The following is a 5,526-nucleotide window of genomic DNA, read 5'->3' on the forward strand; positions in this document are numbered from 1 at the left end:
ATACTATGTTTATTTTACTAAATATAATGGTTTATATTATCATTTATTTTTGTACATGTTATTGTATATTTTAGTGAATATTATGGTGAATTTGAGTGTATATTATGGTTAATTTTAGTGTAAAATAGATCTAACACTACCTTCATCACTAATATTATAAAGCGAGTATTACAAGACTTAACACATATTGGAATTTACTTATGGTTAAAGGAAAGTATTGCAAGACTTAGTGCAGATGGTTAATGGTAAGTATTGCAAGACCTAGCACAAATTGGCACTAAGTCCGTTTACCCTTAAATTAGTTGCAATTCCAATTTGTAAAAATCTACCCGAGAGTTGAAAAATAATTATTTAAAAAAACCATTGGATTTTCTTTAACATCTGCACTGATGTTGAAATGTAAATATTGCAAATAGTAGCGCAAATTGGTGCTGAAGTCTGTTTACCCCTAAATTAGTTACAAGTCCAATTTGCAAAAATCTCGTAGTAGAATGGTACTAAAGTCCCTTTGCCTTTAAATTAGTTGCAACTCCCTTTATCCCAACTTTTTTAACCTGGGCGTTATTTTTTTTTCCGCCTAAGTCCCACCAAAAACAAATCATTAGCCTCCAGCATCCATTCTCTCCTCCACTACCTCCAGCCTTTTGAAGTCTCCATTCTCTCTACCACTACTTCTCTATCCGTCGTCTGAACACATAAGCCATAATTATGCGATCTCCCTTATTAGTCTAAGCCCTAATCTTATGTTTCTAGATATTATGCTCCCTCTAGTTTTTATGGGGTCTTCATCGATTTCTCCTAAGAAGGTTATCCCTGATATTCATGTGCTTGTTGAGTTGGTGGAAAGGCAAGGAGATGTCATATCAACTGCTAGTGTCAGGGCTGTTGTGAAAAGCTTAAGACTTTTGTTGGAGTTCGGTGATTTTGAGGATTTGGTGCCTGTTAAACGAGTATTTTAGATTCTTCTACGTTTCTCCCTCGACATAAAGCCAAAGGTAATTTATTTTATGGATTTGTTGTATTCAATTGGCTAGCGTCATAAGAAATCAGAGCAATGGACTCTGTACTTATCCCCATCCAACACTTTGATGGACTCTTATATTAATATTTGAATTGTCCTTCCACAAGAATATTGTGTACAAAATCCTAAGATATCTTAAAAGCTTACTCAAATGAACTCTTATTTAAGCAAAACAGTGTCGTATCTATTCAAGTTTATTTTGACCCAAGTTGGACCAACCATATAATCAATATACAATGCACTTATTTACTCTCTATTGTTCATTTTTATGAGAACTTAGTCACTTGGAGAAGTAAAAAGCAATAGGTAAGATATTCTTGCATTCAAAATTTGTTAAGTCGAGTACAACTCAATGATTTTGGTATCAATCTATGTTGTTTCGGTAAACATTGTTGAAGTTGAGTACACAACTATCATTCTAGGAATTTGGATAAGGCTTAATATTCAATGAATATGATATCTTAACGTACAACCTATTCAATTTTTGTAATAATTCATTCTGCTGTTAGCATCACCAAGAACTTAATTCATCAAGTAAATTGAAAATACAAATATTTTAATTGTGAAATGGTCATAAAAGTTAAATTGAACATTCATACATAACCACTGTATTCAAGTTGCAGACACCTAAGGTTCTTCTTAGTTATGAAAAAATTGTGCAGCGAGTTGGTTATTCAAAATTTGTATTGTCTAATTGATTTCCTCTCACATTATGATATCATATCATTTCTCCATGTTTAGTATCCATATATCTGAAGTATTTTATCTTGTATTGATGTAGTTATCTTTAGAACTATCCTGTATCACCAAATACATTATTCTTTTGTTGGTTTGATTAATTGAACATACAGTTTTGAGCTCACATAATATTGAGTTAAAACATACAATCGGGGTTCAATTAGAGAGTAGGAAAATCTCTTATACACAGTAAATTTTTAGGTTTGGACATATGTTATTGAAAGATCTATTGTCAACTCATTTGGGATGACTCATTGTATTAGTAGAATGAGATATTATTAAGTTTAGATGAAATACATAATTACATAATTGTACCCATCGGACTAACTTTTCACGAGTTTACACACTTTTGCTCTATAGTATTCTAATTATAATTTTTCTCAGATTTATTCAATATTTTATAATTTATAATATTTTTATCAATTTATTAACATCATGTTGTTTTTATCAATTAATAAATGTAATATTCTTTTTTCTTAGGAAACAAAAGTTTAATAGGTACTTTTGGACTCTGAACTTCATAAGAAATCAAATAAGGACAAAATGACATCATATTGTGGACTGGTTGTAGGAGAATGTTCTTGTCTATACTTATCAATTAATCAAACTAGAGGAAAAAATAGCATCATATTGTAGAAATGATTTATGAGAAATTCTCATTAACAAGCCCTTATAATTCTTCTATTTTGTATAGATTAGGTTATTGCACTTTGCCTAACTTCTTGAAATTAGGTTTTACATGAATTGCATTCAGCTTTGAACGATTTATGTGTTTTGATGTATGAATGGCCTTCAACTTTAGTGTTATATATTTATTTTTAGTTTATCAAGAGGACTAGAAGAAAGAGGAGAGACGTTGATGAAACAAATTTAGTCATTGTAAGATTTCTAAAAGAGAGGTAGTACAAGGTAGTTGACAGAAAAGTAGCACACCGTCCTACCGAAAACTACAATGCCATTTCCAAAAAGAGAGGTGCAACCTCTAAACGCCCAAAAATAGAAATATTCCCGATACCCAAAAATCGGCTACAATTGTTTTAAGAAGACAATCCCCACATAAAAAAAATGGATCCCAAACAGCTAACTGCCACTACTTCTATCCTAAATCACTAGACCCGACCCAACACCAAAATCAAAATAAAGCATCATCCAAAGAACCAACTCCCAGCCCTTCTCCAACCAGTATCATCTACTGGCTTGGAGACTCAATCAGAACGGTGAGAAACTTTTTACAATCGTGCACTCGTCCATAAGATCCGATCATAACGCATTCACCCTCAAATGTTGACGATCATAATGATACAAAGGCGGAGGACGTATTGGTTAGTGTTTGTAAATCTTCAAAGTTGTACATCGATATTAATGTAGAGAGGTAAGTTTCAGTATGTAAATGTTATGTCTAACAATTGAGAAATGTAACTTGACTTATATTTAATACATGTTTATTGTTACAACTTCATTCCAGATATCTTGAAATATATACATCAGATAGTAACGGGATATTGGAGGGGGCGTATCTAAACTAGAATCAAGTGCCTGAAGACGTTAAGAATGTTTGGTGGGAACATTTCTCAGTATGTTATAGTCTATAGCTTACCTAGTTTTAAATATTATAAATTTATTCACATCCAAAACTAATTTCAATTACTTATTGTAGGAGAAATTTGAGTGAGATCCAGTTTCAACGGGGGTGTCAACAAGCTCCTTAAAAAGAAGGCGAGTAAGCCACTACATGTAACATTTAAAGACTCGACACATATGAAAAATCATTTTCAAGCCCCTAAATATACGGAAAAGTGCGGCAAAGCACAAGGAAATAGAAAAACTTACACGTCAAATGGTGGGGTGGTGTATTGCGCTGGTTCCATAACAGCGGTAGAGCATTAGAGAAGATTGATATGTAATTTAGTTAATTATGTAGTATTAAATTCATATTGGTTACACTTATTGTATATTTTATAATACACACAAGAACTGGGAAGACTCCCAACCATTATTGAAATATTTAAAATAATGCATAAAAAAATTATGGTACTTGTAGTGAAAATAGTGTAGCAGAAGTTGTAGGAAACTTTTAATCAACTCCATGAAACACATATTTTTATAGAACCAAAAGAAAGAAAAACCAACACGGAATTGTGGATGGAGGCGGATGGGTCTAGCACGAGCAGACGTGTGTTTGGAATTGGCTACATGGGCCAAAAACAGGTATTTATTTTGGGATAAACGACTTAGCGTCATTTTATTAAAAATTCTCAAAAATGGGAAAAAAACCACGAGTTTAAGAGATCATTCTAGACAGGCCTAGAATAATTTTGAAGTCGTAACATTCTGAATAAAAGCTAAAAATCTATAAGCGTAAATGAATTATCTGATTACAATGTTTTCAATTCTAGTGAGTTTAAAAAACGGTAAATTCTAGTTCCTACAGATATTCCAATTCTTCTCCGTGCTTGGAATTTTTCTCCACGTTCTCGCGAGGGCACTGCAATCCGATACAATATCTTTCCATAACTCTTCAACACTCCTGCGGGTTCTTCCATATACCCTTGCATTTCGTTCTTGCCAAATGTTATACACCACTACTCCAAAGCCGCACTTGAACACGCTTGTTGCAAATCTATTTCCCTTGGTTTTGAGTAGTGCTGCATCATTGATTTCATTCCATTTGCTCGGGAAACTGATCAGCTCTAGGATTTTATAGAATGTGTCCCAAAGCTCCGAAGCAATACAACAACTACCGAATAGGTGATCTATGATTTCTTCATTTCCTCTACATAGGCGAGCCATAGGATGAACTGGTGTCTAGAGATAATCTTCGTTGACCATATAGGAGGAGCTCATTCTACTTTATGTGTTTTTTCCCGAGTGACCTCCCATATTTTCTTCGATACCAGATTCCCATTGTCCTCATCTTTCATTCATGAATATCCGGTCTATCGTGTAGTTGTATGTTACTTATATGATCAAGTATCCTTTGTTCTTCTGGATTTCTTCTCAGGAGTGAGTCTCAATTCCCGTTTTTAATGTCTCTGTTTTTCGCTTCTGTACAGTCCCTTCTGTACAAGTATTTCAAGAAAGTCATTTCAGCATCAAACTCTATTTGGAGCTGAATAATCTCAAGGAAATGGTAAGTGAATTGAAGCTGTAGAATTATGAAAAAGACAAAGAAGTTAAGACATGTAAGGTGGAGTATCTAAAGATGCAAAAACGAATTAAAGTGTTGGAGTCTAATCAAGTGGACATGGTTGTGGAGAAGATTAGTTTCCAAACAGAAATCAATACACTAAAAAACCAATTCGCCCAAATAAATGCGTTCATGAATAACAATGGTCAACAAACTATCCCAACAAATACATCTCTAGAAGGCGGAGACACATGAAAAGGTTAGTGTTTCAATTCCTTTATTTCGGTTTACATGTTTCCTCTATTTTGGATTACATGTTTCATATTCAAATAAAATGTATTTGATTTTCACTACATGTTATTAAGTAGGATATCGTTATCAATTGAAAATGTTTTAGGATTCTGCAAATTATATATATATATATATATGACATAATTATTATATGTAATATCATGTTGAATATAAATAAATTTGATATAGTAAGGTAGAGTTGCATGTAAAGATGATATCATCCAAAATTAGGTAATAATATAGGAAAAATATGATATAATTGAATTTAGAATAACTTAGATATAGTTGATCAATACTTGAATTTAGAATTTATTTGGGTTAAGTTTTTGTCAACCAATTTGCTTGTTTA

The 5,526-nt window shown here is 32.7% G+C and overlaps 1 long non-coding RNA gene across 1 annotated transcript; it reads left to right on the plus strand.

Moving 5' to 3' along the window:
• The first annotated feature begins 598 nt into the window (after positions 1-598).
• On the plus strand, positions 599-3,760 carry LOC124910494. The gene is made up of 3 exons (XR_007096423.1): positions 599-3,131; positions 3,225-3,333; positions 3,417-3,760. It is a non-coding gene; the product is annotated as an uncharacterized LOC124910494 (long non-coding RNA).
• The last annotated feature ends 1,766 nt before the right edge of the window (positions 3,761-5,526 follow it).

Source organism: Impatiens glandulifera, chromosome 7 (genome assembly GCF_907164915.1).
Source record: "Impatiens glandulifera chromosome 7, dImpGla2.1, whole genome shotgun sequence".
Classification (NCBI taxonomy): Eukaryota; Viridiplantae; Streptophyta; class Magnoliopsida; order Ericales; family Balsaminaceae; genus Impatiens; species Impatiens glandulifera.